Below are 18,467 nucleotides of genomic sequence, written 5' to 3' on the forward strand. Positions count from 1 at the left end.
TAAAATGCCAAGCAACAAACTGAGAGAAAATATTTGCAGGGCACATAACCAACAGAAAATGAAAAGCAAGTATAAAGACCCACCCATAAATTAATAAGGAAAAAAAGAAAAGATGCAATAGAATAACTGTCAGAATACACAAAGAGGTTTTTTGATAGAAAGAAAATTATACATAGCAGTAACTATATGAAGATACATTCAACCTCGTTAGTTATTAGGGAAATGAATATCAAGGACACAGCTACATAGCATTATAATCTTTCAGTTGGTAATAATTTAAAAGTCTGTAAAGTCAGTCATTTTCTCTCTGTTGGAGAAAAATGTAGATCACTGAAACAATTTATACATAACTAGGGTAAAATAAGTTGACAGAATCACTTTGGGGGAAAATGGCTTGTAATTTAAATGTTTAATATTTACTTGTTCCATAACCCAGCAATTCCTCTCCTAGCTATACACCCAAAAGACATTCTTGCATATGTGCCCCAAGGTACCTATACAAAATTGTTCATCATAACACCTTTCAGATGAGCCAAAATTGTAATCAGCAAAAGTGTCTGCCAACAAGAGAATAGACAAAATAAGTGTAACATACTCACACATGGAATATTATACAGCAGTGGAAATAAATGGACCAGAGCTGCACAAAATATATTGGATAATCGAAGTGTTCATTGAAAACAGAAAAGCCCCAAAAGCACATAAAAAATATGATACCCTTTGTAGAAGTTCAAAACCAACTTTAAAATCATGTTAACTAGGCATTCAATATGTATGTGAGTATGTTAACGCATAAATTATATCCTAATGCAATGTGTGATGAACACAAAATTCAACATCATGATTTCCCTTGGGCTGAGGCAAGAAGAAAGGAGAGTGTGCATGCATATAGGTAGCTATAAGCTATTAGTAAATTTCAAGTTCTTGAATTGAATGGTAGGCTGACAGATGTTCATGGTATTATTTTTAATTCATTGAAAATGGAACAATGATGATTTGGCTCATGGACCTAGAATTCTGATTATTCTATATTTTTTAAATAAAATATTTTCTTTCCTGTGGACACAACACCTGGATAATTGCCTATATTTCTCCAACTTGATTGCTATCTTACCCATTAAATAAAACAACATTCAATTAAACTTGTTAATTTTTATAGATATGATTTTACATTATATTTTCAATCTTCAATAGTAAATTTAATATAATACATAAATTAATTCATCTCTGATTAATTTCAAGGAAGAAATTTAAAAAGAAGGAAAAGATGAAACCTAATGTCTTCAGGGAAATTTTCATAAAACTGTTTGGATAAACCTCTGACCATAGTCAAAGATTTGTTAATTACCTCTGTGGGGCACCCGTCCCCAAGGTCTTAACCACACCAACCTAGTAACTTTTAGAGTTGAACATAAATACTTCCCTGCTACATGGTAATGATTCTTGGCATACACATAGACCAACGCAGTGCTCTCTTTGCTTAATTAGACAGAAATCTACCTACAAATGTGTCTAACAAGAGTACATACTCAAAGACTACAAATATCCTATCAGAAGTACATCTAACAAAACCTAATTCATTAACTCTTCCACCAGTCCCACATCTGGTTTTTCTCTAACATCCTCATCAGATAGAGACTTCTATTAAATCTTGCAAATGTGATTTAAATGCAAATGTGATTGTGTTGTTAGTATAAGAAACTGGTGGCTAATTCAATATTTCATGGATTCAGTGACTTGCCAAGCAAGATTTTTTCTGAATTATCAATGAAATTTAGGATCATCATAATGAGAACATGGGAACATCTGGACTACAGGAGAGCACGACAGCTGTGAATTCCTGTCTCATGAAAACATAGGTATGCTCTAGTATTTTCGTCTTCTGGTAAGTATTCTCTGCTATCTACAACAGAAGACACAGAGTAGAAAACAGATCCTAGATAGCATACGTCTGAGATAGCGTAGGCCTCAGTCTAACATGAAAGCAAAAATGTGAAAGGTATGGGAGATATAAATAAACACCAATACACTAATGCCCCCTCAGGAATGAAGATTATACCAAATTTCAACAAAAGCAGTTAGTGGATTTTGAAGTTACTGAATGCTCATTCTGCTAAATATCTTATGTTTAATATATCATTCAATCCTCCCCACAACCATCCTACAAAGCAGGTGCTACTAGAATAACTATTTTATAGATAAGGAAACTGAGGCTTAAAGAAGTTAATTAGCTTGCTCAAGCTCACACAGTGAGGAAGTGACTGAAGTCTGCTCTAATAAAATCACAGGTGATCTGACTCTAGGCCTGGGGTCGTACATAGTTTTTTTTTGTTTTCTGTTGTTGTTGTTGAGGTGAGGAAGATTGGCCATGAGCTAACATCTGTTGCCAATCTTCCTCGTTTTGCTTGAGGAAGATTGTCACTGAGCTCACATCTGTGCCAATATTCCTCTATTTTATGTGGGATGCCGCCACAGCATGGCTTGAGGAGCAGTGCTAGGTCAGTGCCCGGGATCTGAACCTGCATACCCTGGCCACAAAAGCAGAGCACGCAAACTTAACCACTACTCCACCAGACCAGCCGCTTAACTAGTTTTATATTGTCTTTTTCTGCTTTGACTTTGTATGGATACAGCTATATAGCCTCTTACTTTTCAATAAATAAAAGATCCATTTAATATCCTTTCATTTTTTACAAAATTTTAGACAATTATGAAATTTTATGTTCTCGTTTTCTCTCCATATCATTGTATACATTCAAATTTAAATATGTTTCATTCATTTGTCTTAAATTCACTAAAGAAAGTAAAATGTAAAGTGATGCTGTGTTACTAGAAACTGAAGTCCATATCATGAAAAATGAACAACTGAGTTTCCATTAAATGTAGCATGCCTTTTTTTAACATCTATCTCTTTAGCTCATGCTCTGTCTCATTTTTAATATCACATTCACTTCTAAATTAAAATTAAAATATCTTGGGGCCAGACCAGTGGCACAATGGTTAAGTTCATGCACTCCACCTCAGCAGCCTGGGATTCAAAGGTTTTGATCCTTGGCACAGACCTACATGCAACTCATCGAGCCACGCTGTGTGGCACCCCACATATAAAATAGAGGAAGATTGGCATAGATGTTAGCTCAGGGCTAGTCCTCCACACAAAAAATAGTAAAATATTAATACCTAAAATTTGAGACCCAAGCCTTAAACCAATATAGAAAATGTTAAAAAGCATAAAGTGAAAAGGTCTATATTTGGGTTCACAACATTAAATTACGTAAAGTGTAATTCTGGCTCAACAGCACTTCTAATAAGGCTACCTGGGGCCTTATGTGATCCAAAGTTTAAATTGAGCCAGTAATATTTTTCACCTGCTAAACCCAACAAACATATATTTTTGGAAAGGTATGTAGATCACAGATGTTCAGTGTTCCCTCCAGTACTGCAGCACACCTGGAGTCCTCTGTTCACTTGGAACTCACTGATCTGAGCCATTTGATGAACCATGGTGTGTCCAATGATAGCAACCAGAAAAGCATGGTAACTAAAGGTCACACACTGTTAGGATCAGCAGACAATGATCAATGTCAGTCTGGGAAGAGAAAATCAAAGAGTATATTTGATAACAGATTTTAATATTAAAAGAGATGTAAAAGATATATAAAATTTTTTTAATGAGCCAAACTAAACAATATTGTCTAGAGCTGCACATTTGGGTAATTAAGCTTTAAAATACAAGGAGGTGACTACTATGTCAGGATAGTGGATGAATACTTTGAGGGACAGGGAAGCTTTTGATTGGGATCAGGCACAAAGAGAAGCTCTTCGGGTGCTCAGCAATGCTCTTTTTTTGCTGTTGTTGAGACAGATTGGCCATGAGCTAACATCTGTTGCCAGTCTTCCATTTTTTTTTCCTTGAGGAAGATTGTCCCTGAGCTAACAACTGTGCCAGTCTTCCTCTATTTTGTATGCATGACAGCACCACAGCATGGCTTGATGAGCAGCATGCAGTCCACACCTGGGATCCAAGCCCGTCAACCCCAGGCTGCTGAAGCAGGGAACACAGACTTAAAGACTAAGCCACCAGGCCAGTCCAATGCTCTATTTCTAAACCCGGGTCTTAGTTACGAGAATATTCACCTTAACTCATCAAGTTTTTATTTTTTTCTGTATCTATGTTTTATTTTATAATAAAACTTGTTTTTTTTAATGAAATTGTGTTGAAGTGACTTATGTTGTGTTCTTTCCAGAATAAAGAAAAAGTGCCAGTGCCTGGATGTTACAAAATCTTTGAGTTCAACATAAGAGGTAAGTAAGAGGCATTGAATAAAGGAAAGAGACTGCTTCATGTGCAGCTGACTTTCCTGTTACTGAAGTTATGAAGATGGAAGTTGTGTGAATATTCTGTAGAAGGATCTCCTCTACAAGGCAGAAAACTGGATACATGGCTCTTGAGGTCCATTTCAACTCAAAAATTCTGTGGCCTTTTAATTCTTAATACTATCCCAACCTTAACTGGTCAAAAAAAGCTGAGTGCATGTTGTAATCAATGCATTTTGGTAGCTCAAGTCCTCTGCTGCCTCTGGGGTTCATTAGTTCAATATGTACATTGTGTTTCTGGGTATTTTTGTGTACATAAGTATGTTTGTGCATTTTAAAAGCTAGGCAAAAAAAAATTTTTAATTATTTCAGTTTAGTCTACTATCATGGTAAAATCACCAGTGTGAAAAATAAGGGGAATAAGGGGTAAATAGAATAATAATGATTTCTGGGTAGGTAAATATAGTTTTTAATTCTTAGAATTAAATATGAACCAAGCACAGTTCCAAATTTTTTCTCAAATATTAACCCTCACAACCTCCTTTTAAAGAAAGAAGTGTTATTATCTTCACTTAAGATATTGAGAACCTGGCACGCAAACAGCTTAAATAATTGCCCAAGGATACATTCCAAGTGGTGAAGCTGGGATTTGATCCCACGCACTGTGAGTCCAGAATCTGCGCACTCAGGCATGATGCTTAACTTAGCTGACATCTTATTATATAAAAACTGGATTCATTAATTAAATAAAATTTTCATTTTGTGTTGAGAAAATCTACATCTCTATCTCATACTACTTAGTAATAACACTTCCTTCTTCATGATTATAACATTATAATGTTCTAACTAAAATGTTCTAACAATGATACACTGTAATTTATCTTTACCTTATTTTACTTTAAGTGCAACAAATAAGGTTATTATTCTCTGGCCCCAAAGACTCTCTAAATGTAAAGCACCCTATGTCTGAACTGCATGGTCAGAAATAACATGCATAAAAAGTTATAAACTAACGCAGTCATTCAACAGTCCATCTATTTAATGATATGATAAAGTATTCAGAAATAGTGAGACTGATGTAATTTCATCCCTTATCTGTATTCTTTTAGAGTTGAAATGAGGTGATGATTTACCTATAGAGTTCCAAAGCAACCAGAGGATCCACTTGTGTAATTGGTAAATTCTCTGGGGAGAAAGAACACACTGATTATTTAATGAACTGCTTTTTGTATGACTTATCTGTCTTGTGAATTTTGCTGACTGGGCAGGTGAGTAGGAGCTAACACAGACTGCTGCCATATGTATGTCATAACCAAGAGTTCTAGAATTAGTTCAACGTTTAACTCTATAACAATTCAGTAAGGCTATTTAGATAGTGTAATAGCAGTAATGAAAGGTATTCAAAGAAACATATGATCTCTGTGCATGTAAATAAAGGTTAATAATAAGAGATATTATTTTTTCCTGGCACCAAAAACACATGCACAAAAAAGAGCAGTGTAGTAGAGAACACCAAAATTGATACAGGAAAACAGTGTCTGCAATGTAGAAATGAACAAAAAATATGAGAAGGAGAAGGTTGGTGTGTATACTGATTATGATTATGACTATAACGGTTGGATGTAGACATTTTGAAGTGAATCTGGAAAGTGATTCTGATACCAAATGGTGGAGCTTATCCCAAGAAAATATGTTATTTAACTTTTTATCTCAAGCCCAACTCCTTGATTAAGAGAAAGATTTGTCATGATTAAGTGATGCTTATGTCATAGATTCAAGGAGGAACAAACTTCAAAATACAACCCACTCTTAAAATTATACAATTAATTTTATGTATTTATTACTTACACAAAATACATAGAAATATGGGTGACATAGGATATTAAGCATTTTCAAAGATTTGCAATTCAGTGTAGTTGAGTTTAACATATTTTTTGAATCATTCCGATTTTGATTAAATGTGACAAGGCTTTCAGCACTGAACACAGGGGAAATGTTAAAAGACATGATTCAAATGGAAGAAAGCATTAAATAAGCGAGTTTTGGATGCCCATGACAAACTCCAGAGATTTTTAGTTCTACCTAAGGATGATGATATTTTTTGTCACCATGGTGTTGTCTGCTAGCCTTTCATAAAGAGAAATGGAAACAAGCAATGGAAGTTCTGAAACAGACTTCATTCTTCTGGGGTTTTCTGACAGGCCTCAATTAGAACGCATCATCTCTGTGCTTGTCTTCATCTTCTATACTGCCATCTGGTAGGAAACACAACCATCATTCTTGTATCTTACCTAGATACCCAGCTCCATACTCCCATGTATTTCTTCTTATCCAATTTGTCTTTTCTGGACATCTGTTATACAACTAGCATTATCCCCCAAATGCTGGTCAATCTATGGGGTCCAAAAAAGTCTATTACATATGAAGGATGTGTGCTCCAATTCTTCTTTGCCCTGGACTTGGGAGCTACAGAATGTCTTCTCTTGGGAGTGATGGCCTATGACCGCTATGCTGCTGTCTGTCAACCTCTTCACTACACAGTAGTAATGCACCCTCAGCTTTGCCAGAAGATGGTCCTGACTGCCTGGTCAAGTGGTCTAGGCAATGCCTTAATTCTTTGCCCCTTGACTTTGAAGTTGCCAAAATGTGGACACCGGGAAGTGGATAATTTTTTCTGTGAGATGCCAGCATTTATCAAGATGGCTTGTGTCTATTCAAAAGTAACTGAGATTGCTGTCTTTGCTCTTGGAGTGATACTTCTTCTAGTACCTCTATCACTAATTCTCATCTCATATGGAGTTATCACTCAAGCTGTCGTGAGGATCAAGTCAGCAGCAAGGTGGCATAAGGTCCTCAACACATGTGGTTCGCACCTCACAGTGGTAACTCTGTTTTATGCAACAATCATTTATATGTACATGAAGCCACAGAATCACACATCCCAAGATGAAGGGAAGTTCCTTACTCTCTTTTACACAATCGTGACACCCAGCCTTAACCCTCTGATCTACACTTTAAGAAACAAAGATGTCAAGAGCGCAATAAAGAGAATACTGTGCGTAGAAAAATGGTCAGCAAAGTCATGACTTAGATGGAAAAAATCAGGGTGTAGAGAGCTAAAGAAATAATATTGACTTTTACCAACAGATAATGAATCAATTCATTTATTCAAAGAGCATTTCTGGGGTGTGTACTAAATAGCAAGAATTATACTAGGTATTGGCGTTATAAGTAAGTAGGAAGTACAGAGAAATGATAAGGAGACAGATAAACAAGAGATACAGATACAAAAAGAAAATGCAATCCATGTGCTAAAAAAGTCTCAAGACTAATCAGGGACTGCAGATAAATAAATATATGATTATGAAATGTTGTAAGTACAATAATAGAGATATGTGCAAAGTATTAAGGAAAGATTTCACTCAGGCATTTATTCTAAAGTAGGATTATACTGGACACTGATTTTTTTCTTTCCATACTTACCACTTTTATGAGAAACAACACTCCCTTTCATTCACCTGACCCTGCCAGAGGAGCCTTTGTGGTGGAGATTAATTTCCTACCAATACTCATTCCACCTTCTGCCTCAAGTTATAGGACCACTGTGCTGCAAATTACATTTCCTAGTCTGGTCTCCACCAACACAATGCCAGGGAAGTAACATGTGCCACTTCTGGGTAATTCTGTCAAATATGAAGCCACTTGCTCTCACCCCACCTCCCTCCTTCCTCTTCCCGTTGGCTGGAATGCGAATGTGGAGGGTACCTAGCTCTGACAAAAACCCTAAGAGGGAATGGAACAGTAAGATGTAAACAGAACACCCCACAGCTGAGCAATGCCTCCAGACTATAGAAGGAGAAAAATCCTCTATAACGTTTCATATTAATTAAGTCTGTATTTTGAGGTCTCTCTATTACAGTAGCTTGGCTTTTGTCCTTATATGGTCTGATAAAGGATTAGGCTTTTTCCTTTAGGGTAGTGTGGTCCCCGGGCCAGCAGCATCAGCATCACCTGGCAACTTACTAGAAATGCAAATTCTTGGGCCCCACCCCAGACCTACTAAATCAACAATCTGAGGATGGACCCAGCAATCTGTTGTTTTTAACAAGCACTATGTGTGATCAGGCTAAAGATTGAGAACCACTGTTGTAGAGAATAGGGAGACATTGAATGTCTCTAAACAGAAAATTAACATGGTTTTATAAATATTAATTTCCTTCCTGATAGAGTTGTGAAAGAAGATCAATACTGATATTTCAAGGCTTTTAGATAAGTAGTTTCCAAATGTCCCAAATGTCAGACTCCAGATCAAGGCTAGTCAATGAGAGACTTGTTTGTCACCAATGTGGAAAAATGAGGAAAATGAGAAGTTTCACCTAAGGTTAAATGAAGTCAATATAGAAGTTTATTGTTTATCTAATACTATCTTCTTGCACATTGGTTTTATAATTTTCTTTCTGTTATTGAATTATGGTGGTGGTAGATGGTAATTTTTTGGAAAGGGGCTTGATACTCTTACTTAGCAAAACAAAAATTTAGCAATCTCATGTTTGCTTCCCGCTTTTTTACTTTATTTTACTGGTAAGTACATTCAAAATCTGGGGATCTGTATGCTGGAGAATAAACTACTCCATTTTTCTACAAGTCGACCATTTCTGAGCTTGGAAATTTTCTCTGTAAGTGAGATTGCTGACATTGTACAATGCCCTGTCTATGTCATTTCAAAGGCAGAATAAGCCACCATTTACCTGAAGTATTTGAACGGTGGGATGTGGGCAGTAAGGGTATATCGTCTCTCTCCCTGATCCTTAAACCCTGTGGTTCCCATCCCACAGTAAAAACATCATACCTTTATTTTAAGGTTTTGGTTACTATTTGCAGCTAACTTAAAAATTGTCAATTGTTTAAGCCTTGGTATAAATGAATATGAGAGAGGATGATGATATCAAAAGATAGAGAGAGCATAAAGACAATATAAACTTTAGGTACTGTAAAGACTGTGAAAAAAGAATAGTATAGAGTGGTGTAATTGTAGTCATTGGAAATGAGTATCAACTTTTCTTTGTGAGAAAGGTTAATCCCAAATCTTGATAAACATTTGCTTTATCATTTAAAAAGTCTTACTCAATCTTCTACATTCAGTTGAAATCTTACTTCATCTGAAAAGTCCTTACAGATCTCATCAATCCGTCCTTTGAATTCCCTCAAAAATCTGACCATATATCTATTATGGCATTATCTCATTTTATTTGTTTGTATGTATGTTTTTCCAGAAAAGGCATTAGTGAGCTGTTCAACAACATAGAACTTCTTATTATGTGTGATTTTGCTGTGTCTAAATTGGTTTGCGACATGAATTGCATAATTAATAAATGTCTATACAATGATTAAATGAATGAATGGTTTTTTAATCAATCTACATGAAAATGTTATTAATTCTGTAGAATATGGCAAATGTTCGTTGGGTACTGAATATTGGGGCAACATTTACTGGCTTTTGTTAACACTTAAGACATATGAAACACCAGAGTTTTTCTTTCACATACATAATACTATATAATCTTCACAACATCCCTTGGAGGTACATAAGAGTATGCATTTAGAAACTAGAAAAAAAGAGGAACAAAATAAAAAGTTGCTCATTATTTCATAACCCAGAAATAATGATTACTAATTTTTAAATTAATTTCCTTGTAATTTATTCCCATCCATGTTAAAGTTTGGGTCACGTTCAGTATTCTGATTTATCCAGTATTCTCCCAATATATGCATTCACATCAGAAATATCACCACCAAGGGGGAAAAACTTGACTCCTGGGGGAGTGGCAAAAATCTTAGCTATCACAATGATTGATGGCCCTCCAAAGACTGTCAGAAGTGATTGAGAGAGATGGAGTTAGCCCTTTCTGAATCTTTTAACAAAAAAAAAAACTAAGATCACCTCAAACCTCACTCTTAACTCTTAAAAAGTCACATAATCACATCAACAGCTACCTGAGCCCCTAGCTTTATAACTCATCTGTATCTTTGTTTCCAAAAAGCTTTCTAACAGGCCTATGACTATAACTTCTCTCCTGCACAGTTCAAATTTGAGTCCCATATCCCTGAACATAAAAGCAAAAGTTCTCAATAAAATATTAGCAAAACAAATTCAACAATCCTTTCAAAGAATCATACACCATGATCAAGTGGGATTTATTCCAGTGATACAATGATATTTCAACATCCACAAATCAATCAATGTGATACACATTAACAAAATGAAGGAAAAATAAAAATCATATATCCATCTTAATAGATGCAGAAAAAGCATTTGACAAAATTCAACATCATTCATGATAAAAACTCTCAACATGGTAGGAATGGAGGGAATTTACCTCAACATAATAAAGCCCATATAAGGCAAGCCCACAGCTAGCATCATGCTCAATGGTAAAAAACTGAAAGCTTTTCTTCTAAGATCAGGAACACAATGAGGATGCACACTCTTGCAACTTATTCAACATACTATCGGAAGTCCTAGCCAGAGAAATTAAGTTAAAAAAATAAAAGGCATCCAAATTAGAAAAGAAGTAAAAATGCCTCTATATGCAGATGACATGATATTATATATAGAAAACCCTAAACACTCCACCAAAAAACTATTAGAACCACAAAAAGAATTCAGTAAAGTTGCAGGATGCTGGGGCAGGCCCTGTGGCTGAGTAGCTAAGTTCGCGCACTCTGCTGCAGGCGGCCCAGTGTTTCCTTGGTTCGAATCCTGGGCGCGGACATGGCACTGCTCATCAAGCTACGCTGAGGCAGCGTCCCACGTGCCACAACTAGAAGGACCCACAAGAAAGAATATGCAACTATGTACCGGGGGGCTTTGGGGAGAAAAAGGAAAAAAATAAAAAATCTTCAAAAAAAAAAAGTTGCAGGATGCAAAAATCAATATACAAAAATCCATTGGTTTGGTACACTAATAACAAACTATCAGAAAAAAATTTAGAAAACAATCTCATTTACAACTGCATCAAAAAGAATAAAATACTAAGGAATAAATTTAACCAAGCAGGTAAAACGCCTCTACACTGTGAACTATAAGACATTGATGAAAGAAATTGAAGACACAAATAAATGGAAAGATATTCCATGCTCATGGACAGAAAATATCAAAATTTCTAAAATGTCTATGCTACCCAAAGCAATCTAAAGATTCAATGCAATCCTTATCCAAATTCCAACAGCACTTTTCACACAAATAGAACAAACAATCCTAATATTTGTATGGAACCCCAAAAGACGTCATATAGCCAAAGCAACTTGATGAAAGAACAAAGCTGGAGGCATCAACTTCCTGATTTCAAACTATATTACAAAGCCATAGTAATCAAAATAATATGAGTTTGGAACAAAAACAGACACATAATTAATAGAACAAAATAGAAAGCCCAGAAATAAACCCACACATAATGAGCGGTCAATTTACAACGAAGGAACCAAAAATATACAATGGGGAAAGGGTATTCTCTTCAATAAATGGTGCTGAGAAAACTGGACAGCCACATACAAAAGAATGAAATCAAAACTCTTACCTTACACCTCTCACATTAATTAACTCAAAATGGATTAAAGACTTAAATGTAAGATCTGAGCCATGGAACTCCTCGAAGAAAACACAGGGGAAAAGTTCCTTGAGATGGATCTTGAAAATGAACTTTTGGCTACAAGACCAAAAGCATAGTGAACAAAAACACAAATAAGTAAGTGTGATTACACCAAACTCAAAAGCTTTGGTACTATAACAACAAAAAATCAACAAAATGAAATGAAAACATACAGAATAGGAGAAAATATTTGCAAACCACATATCTGATAAGAGGTTAATATCTAAAATATATAAGGAATTCATACAACTCAATAGCAAAAGAACAAATACTCTGATTAAAGAATGGGTGTAGACCCTCCTGGTAGCATAGTGGTTAATTTCACTTGCTCCACTTCAGTGGCCAGGAGTTTGCTACTTCAGATCCTGGGTGTGGACCTAGACACTACTCATCAAGGCATGCTGACACGGTGTCCCACATAGAAGAACTAGAAGGATGTACAACTAGGATATACAACTATGTACTGGGGCTTCAGGGAGAAAAAAAAAGAAGATTGGCAACAGATGTTAGTTCAGGATCAATCTCCTCACCAAGAAAAATATGAGATTTCCTCCAAGTGATGATTCTCTGTTAAAAAACAAAAAAAAAATGGAGAGAGAACCTGAATAGACATTTTTCCAAATAAGACACACAAATGGCCAACATTTACATGAAAAGATGCTCAACATCGCTAGTCATTAGAGAAATACAAATCAAAACCACAATGAGATATCACCTCACACCTGTTAGAATGACTATTATCAAAAAGACAAGAAATAACATGTGACATCAGCATCATGGTGAAATGGGTTGTTCCCTTTGTGTCTCTCCTCTAAATTACAACAAAATAGACATCCGTTGACCAACAGGGAATTCCCTACACAGCACAACAGGATACCTAAGAGATTCAGGGAGCTATATATCTGAAGGTGGGTGGACTGGGTCCCTGGGAAGCAATGGCACTAGGGGAGCATCCCTCTCCCCCTCCTCTGGTGGCAACAATACAGGGCGCAGATCTTCATGCAGTGGCTCAAGTGACTGTGAGTGGAGGTGAGGGCAACCTGGCCCCTGTGCATGCGAACACCCAAGGAGCAATGACAACATCTGGTGATAGCCCCATGTGCAAGTGAATGCCTTTGGGGCAGTGGCACTCACCAGCAGTGGCCCCCTACATGTGCAAATGCCTATGGAGCAATGGCAACATGATAACAGCCCTGCTACACAACGGTCAGTGGAGCTATAGTGGTGGTGGCAGGCTGACCAGCACAATTGCAAGCAAATGGGGCAGGAGCACCCAGCCCCCAGTGGCAGCACTCCTGACAACAACTCCACCATACAAGTGCAGGCATGCAAGTCCCCGGGCCCCTGGGCTGCAGCCAGTGACAGTGACACCTGTGAACACAGCACCACCTGGTGGCAATGCAACCAGCATCTACAGACAACTCCAGGACAGCAGTGCAGCTGGTGAACAGGACAACGGCACTTGAGCTCTCAGAGAGCCAGTTGAGAAACACAAGACCCAGGTAACTGAAATCAAAGTAACTGAAGCTGTACCCAAATCAGGAAAGGTGATTACTGTCACATGAACCAGCAGAGAATCAATTCACAAACAGCATTAAAAACTACATTAACAATCCAGAGCAGAAGGAAAATGAGAAGTCTCCAGAAACCAAACCTGAAGAAATTACACAGAAATTTGCCATCTAAATGACAGAGAATTCAAAATAGCTCTCATAAAGAAACTCAATGAGTTAGAAGAAAAGTCAGAAAGACAGTTCAATGAGCTCAAGAATAAAATTAATGAACAGAAAGAATACTTCACCAAAGAAATTGAAGTTCTAAAAAAACAAAAACAAAAAGAAACTCTGGATAAGAAAAACACAATTAATGAGATAAAAAAAAATAATGCAGAAAGCATTAAAAATAGAGTAGATTTTATGGAGGAGAGAATTAGTGAGCTCAAAGATAGAAACAATGAAATGATTCCGGTGGAGCAGGATAGAGAATTAAGATTTTCAAATAATAAAGAAATTCTTTGAGAAATATTCAACTCAATTATGAAAAGTAACATGAGGATTATAGGTATCCAAGTGGGAGAAAGGAGCAGAGATCTTATTCAAAGAAATAACAGCTAAGAACTTCCCAAATCTGAGGAAAGAATTGGACATGCATGTACATGAGGCTAATAAAATGCTTAATTACATCAATCCAAAAAGACCTTCCACAGTCATATAATATTAAAACTGTCAAAACTCATTGACAAAGAAAAAATAGTAAAGGAAGCAGAAGAGAACAAAATAACCTACAAAGGAATACCCATCAGGCTTTCAGTGGATTTTTCAGCAAAAACCTTACAGGCTAGGAGAGAGTGGAATGATAGATTCAAAACACTAAAAGAGAAAAACTATCAGCCAAGAATACTTTATCCAGAAAAGTTATCTTTCAGATATAAAGGAGAAATAAAACCTTTCCAAGACACACAAAAGCTGACGGAGTTCATTGCCATTAGACCTGCCTTCCAAGAAATGTTAAAAGGAACCTCCTACCTGAAACAAAAAGTCAAAAGTTTACAAAGCTTTGAGAAAAGTGATAGAAAAATCAGAAAACTTTAGCTCCCTATCAGAACAGGTTAGCAAACATTTAATTATTAAATAAAGTGAAAAAAAGCATCAAAGATACTATTAACACTTCAATTTAGCCACAAACTCACAACACGAAAAAGAAAAAACTGTGACAACAAACATATAGAAGGGGAAGATGAAAGAGAGAGAGTCTGCATAGGCTAACAGAGATAAGAGGCAATCAGAAAATGTACCTTCTCATCAATGACAACTTTTATCCAAATCTTATGGTAACCACAAAACAAAAAATCACAGCAGAGCTACAAATCATAAACAAAGAGAAAATCATCACAGAAAACCACCAAACTGAAATGGCAGGCAGAAATACAAAGGAAGAAAAACAATGGAAATATATAACAAGCAGAAAACAAAAGATAAAATGGCAGTATTAAGATCTCATATATCAATAATCACTCTAAATGTTAATGGATGGAATTCACCAATCAAAAGACACAGAGTGGCTGGATGGATTAAAAAAGAAGACCCAGCAATATGCTACTCCAGGAAAAAACTCTCACCTCTAAAAACAAACATAGTCTTAGAGTGAAAGGATGGAAGATGATACTCAAAGCTGATGGCAAGCAAAAGACAGCAGGTGTAGCCATATTCATATCAGACAAAGCAGACTTCAAGATAAAACAGACAATGAGAGACAAAGAGGGGAATTATATAGTGATAAAAGGGACATTCCACCAAGAATGCATAACACATGAATATACATGCACCTAACACAGGAGCACCAAAGTATATAAAGCAACTATTAACAGATCTAAAGGGAGAAAATGACAACAATAATAGTACGGTACCTCAACACCCCACTTACATCACTGGATAGATCATCCAGATAGAAAGTCAACAAAGAAACAGTGGTCTTAAATGAAAGTCTATACCAGATGGACTTCATAGATATACAGAGAAAATTCCATCCAAAAACAGCAGAATACACATTCTCCTCAAGTGCACGTGGAACATTCTCAAAGATGGACCATATGTTGGGAAACAAGGCAAGCCTCAATAAATTTAAGAAGATTGAAATCATATCAAGCATCTTTTCTGACAATACTATAAAACTAGAAATCAACTGCAAGAAAAAAGCTGGGAAAGTCACAAAGATGTGGAGACTAAACAACATGCTACTGAACAACCATTAGATCAATGAAGAAATCAAACGAGAAATCAAAAAACACCTGGAGACAAGTTAAAATGAAAACTAATTCTTATAGGATACAGCAAGAGCAGTACCAAGAGGGAAATTTACAGAAATACTGGCCTACCTCAAAAATGAGAAAAATCTCACATAAGTAATCACAAGCTACACCTCACAGAATTAGAAAAAGGATAAACAAAGCCCAAAGTCAGCAGCAGGAGAAAAATAATAAAAATTAGAGCAGAATAAGTGAAATAGAGACTAAAAAAATAGAAAGGATCAATGAAACTAAGAGCTGCTTCTTTGAGAAGATAAAGAAAATTGCTAAACCCTTAGCCAGACTTACTAAGAAAAAGGAGAGAAGGCTCAAATAAATAAAACTGAAAGAGGAGAAATTACAGCAGATACCACATAAATACCAAAGATTATAAGAGAACACTAGGAAAAGCTACATGTCAAAAAAAAAAAGCCAAAATCGAAGCATTTGCAGCAACATGGATGGCTCTTGAGGGTTATGCTAAGCAAAATAAGTCAGACAAAGGAAGACAAACACCATATATTTCAAAACTCATATATGGAAGATAAACAAACACAGGGATATGGAGAACAGATTAGAGGTTACCAGAGGGGAAGTGGGTGACGGGATTGTGAAGGGGTAAAGGGGCACATATGTATGGTGATGGAAAAAAACTAAACTATTGGTGGGGAACACAATACAGTCTATACAAGAACTGAAATATAACAACATACCCTGAAATTTATACAATGTTAAAACCCAATATGACCTCAAAAAAATAAAGTATACAAAAAACAAATAAGTGTAGGTGAAGATGCAGAGAAAAATGAACCCTGTGTACTGTTGGTAGAAATGTAAATTGGTGAGCCAGTACAGACAACAGTATGGAAGTTTCTCAAAAAATTAAAAATACAACTACCATATGATCCAGCAATCCCACTTCTGGGTATATATCCAATGGAAATGAAAACAGGGTTTCAAAGGGATAGCTGTATTCCTATGTTCGTTGCAACATTATTAACAATAGCCAAAACATGGAAACAACCTATGTGTCCATTCCTGGATGAATGGATAAAGAAAATGTGCTGTATATATATACAATGGAATACTATTCAGCCATAACAAAGAAAGAAATCCTGCCATTTGTAACAAAATAGATGGACGTTAAGAGCATTATGCTAAGTGAAGTAAGTCAGAGACAGACAAATACTTTATGATCTCAAGTGTGCAATTTAAAAACAAAAACAAGGCTCATAGATACAGAGAACACATTGGTAGTTGCCAGAGGCAGGAGTTGGCAGTGGGAGGGGGGTGGGGGGACGGAGGCGAGCAGGGGTTAAATGGGTGAAGGAGGTCAAAAGGTACAAACTTCCAGTTATAAAATAATTAAGTCATGGAAATGTAATGTACAGCATGGCAACTATCGTTAGTAATTCTATGTTGCATATTTGAAAGTTGCTAAGAGAATAGATCTTAAAAGTCCCCATCACAAGGAAAAAAATTTTTATAACTATGCATGGTGTCAAATGCTAACTAGACTTCTTGTGGTGATAAGCTCACAATATACACAAATATCAAAGCATTATGTTGTACATCTGAAACTAATATAATATGTCAATTATACCTCAATAAAAAAAGAGTGGCAAGACACTTCTGAAGAATATTAAGGAATAATCTCCTGCCCTACCACATATCAAGATTTATAACAAATATATAATAATTGACACAGGATGGTATTGGTGCAGGGAAAGACAAATTGAGCAGTGGAGCAGAATACAAGGTCCAGAAATATATCAGCACCCTCACATGCACACACTCATACGTAGAAATTTGATATATTCAAGACACATTATAGCATCACTGGGGAAAGAAAGAAGTATTCCAATCAATTAATCTGGAAATGGTATCCACATGGAAAAATAAATTTGGATACCCATCCTCCACCGTACACATAAATTAATTCCAGGTATATTTAGTGTACAACTTTAAAAGTTTTAGGAAAAAGTATAGGTAAAAATCTTTCTGACCTTGGAATACAGAAGGATTTCTTAAAGAAGACTAATGAAAAGATTGTTCCATGTTTAAATTTAGAACTTCTGATCAGCAAAAGATGCATTTTTAAAAGTAAAATGCCAAGCAACAAACTGAGAGTAAATATTTGCTGGGCACACAAGCAAAACCGAATTAAAAGCAAGTATAAAGACCCCTCCACACACCATAAATCAATAAGAAAGGAAAAAGAAACAATGTAATAGAATAACAAGTTTTTGATAGAAAATTATACATAATAGAAACTATATGAGGACATATTCAACCTCACTAGTTATTAGGGAAATGAAAATCAAAGACAAAGCTATATAGCATTATAATCTTCCAGTTGTCGATAATTTAAAAGTCTGTAAGACCAAGTGTTGGAGAAAAACGTAGATCAATTGGACAATTTATATATAACTAGGGTAAGATAAGTTGATAGAACCACTTTGGGGGAAAATGGCTTGTAATTTAAAAGTTTAATATTTACCTACTCCATAACCCAGCAATTCCTCTCCTAGCTATACACCCAAAAGATACTCCTGCATATGTGCCCCAAGGCACCTATACAACATTGTTCTTCATAACACCATTCAGATGAGCCAAAACTGTAATCAGCAAAAGTGTCTGTCAACAAGAGAATAGACAAAATAAGTGTAACATACTCACACATGGAATATTATACAGCAGTGGAAATAAATGGACCA

General features: G+C 35.9%; 1 pseudogene; it reads left to right on the forward strand.

The window, feature by feature from the left end:
* The first annotated feature begins 6,290 nt into the window (after positions 1-6,290).
* LOC106843490 (putative olfactory receptor 2W6) lies at positions 6,291-13,748 on the forward strand (annotated as a pseudogene).
* The last annotated feature ends 4,719 nt before the right edge of the window (positions 13,749-18,467 follow it).

This window comes from Equus asinus, chromosome 8 (assembly GCF_041296235.1).
Source record: "Equus asinus isolate D_3611 breed Donkey chromosome 8, EquAss-T2T_v2, whole genome shotgun sequence".
NCBI classification, from domain to species: domain Eukaryota; kingdom Metazoa; phylum Chordata; class Mammalia; order Perissodactyla; family Equidae; genus Equus; species Equus asinus.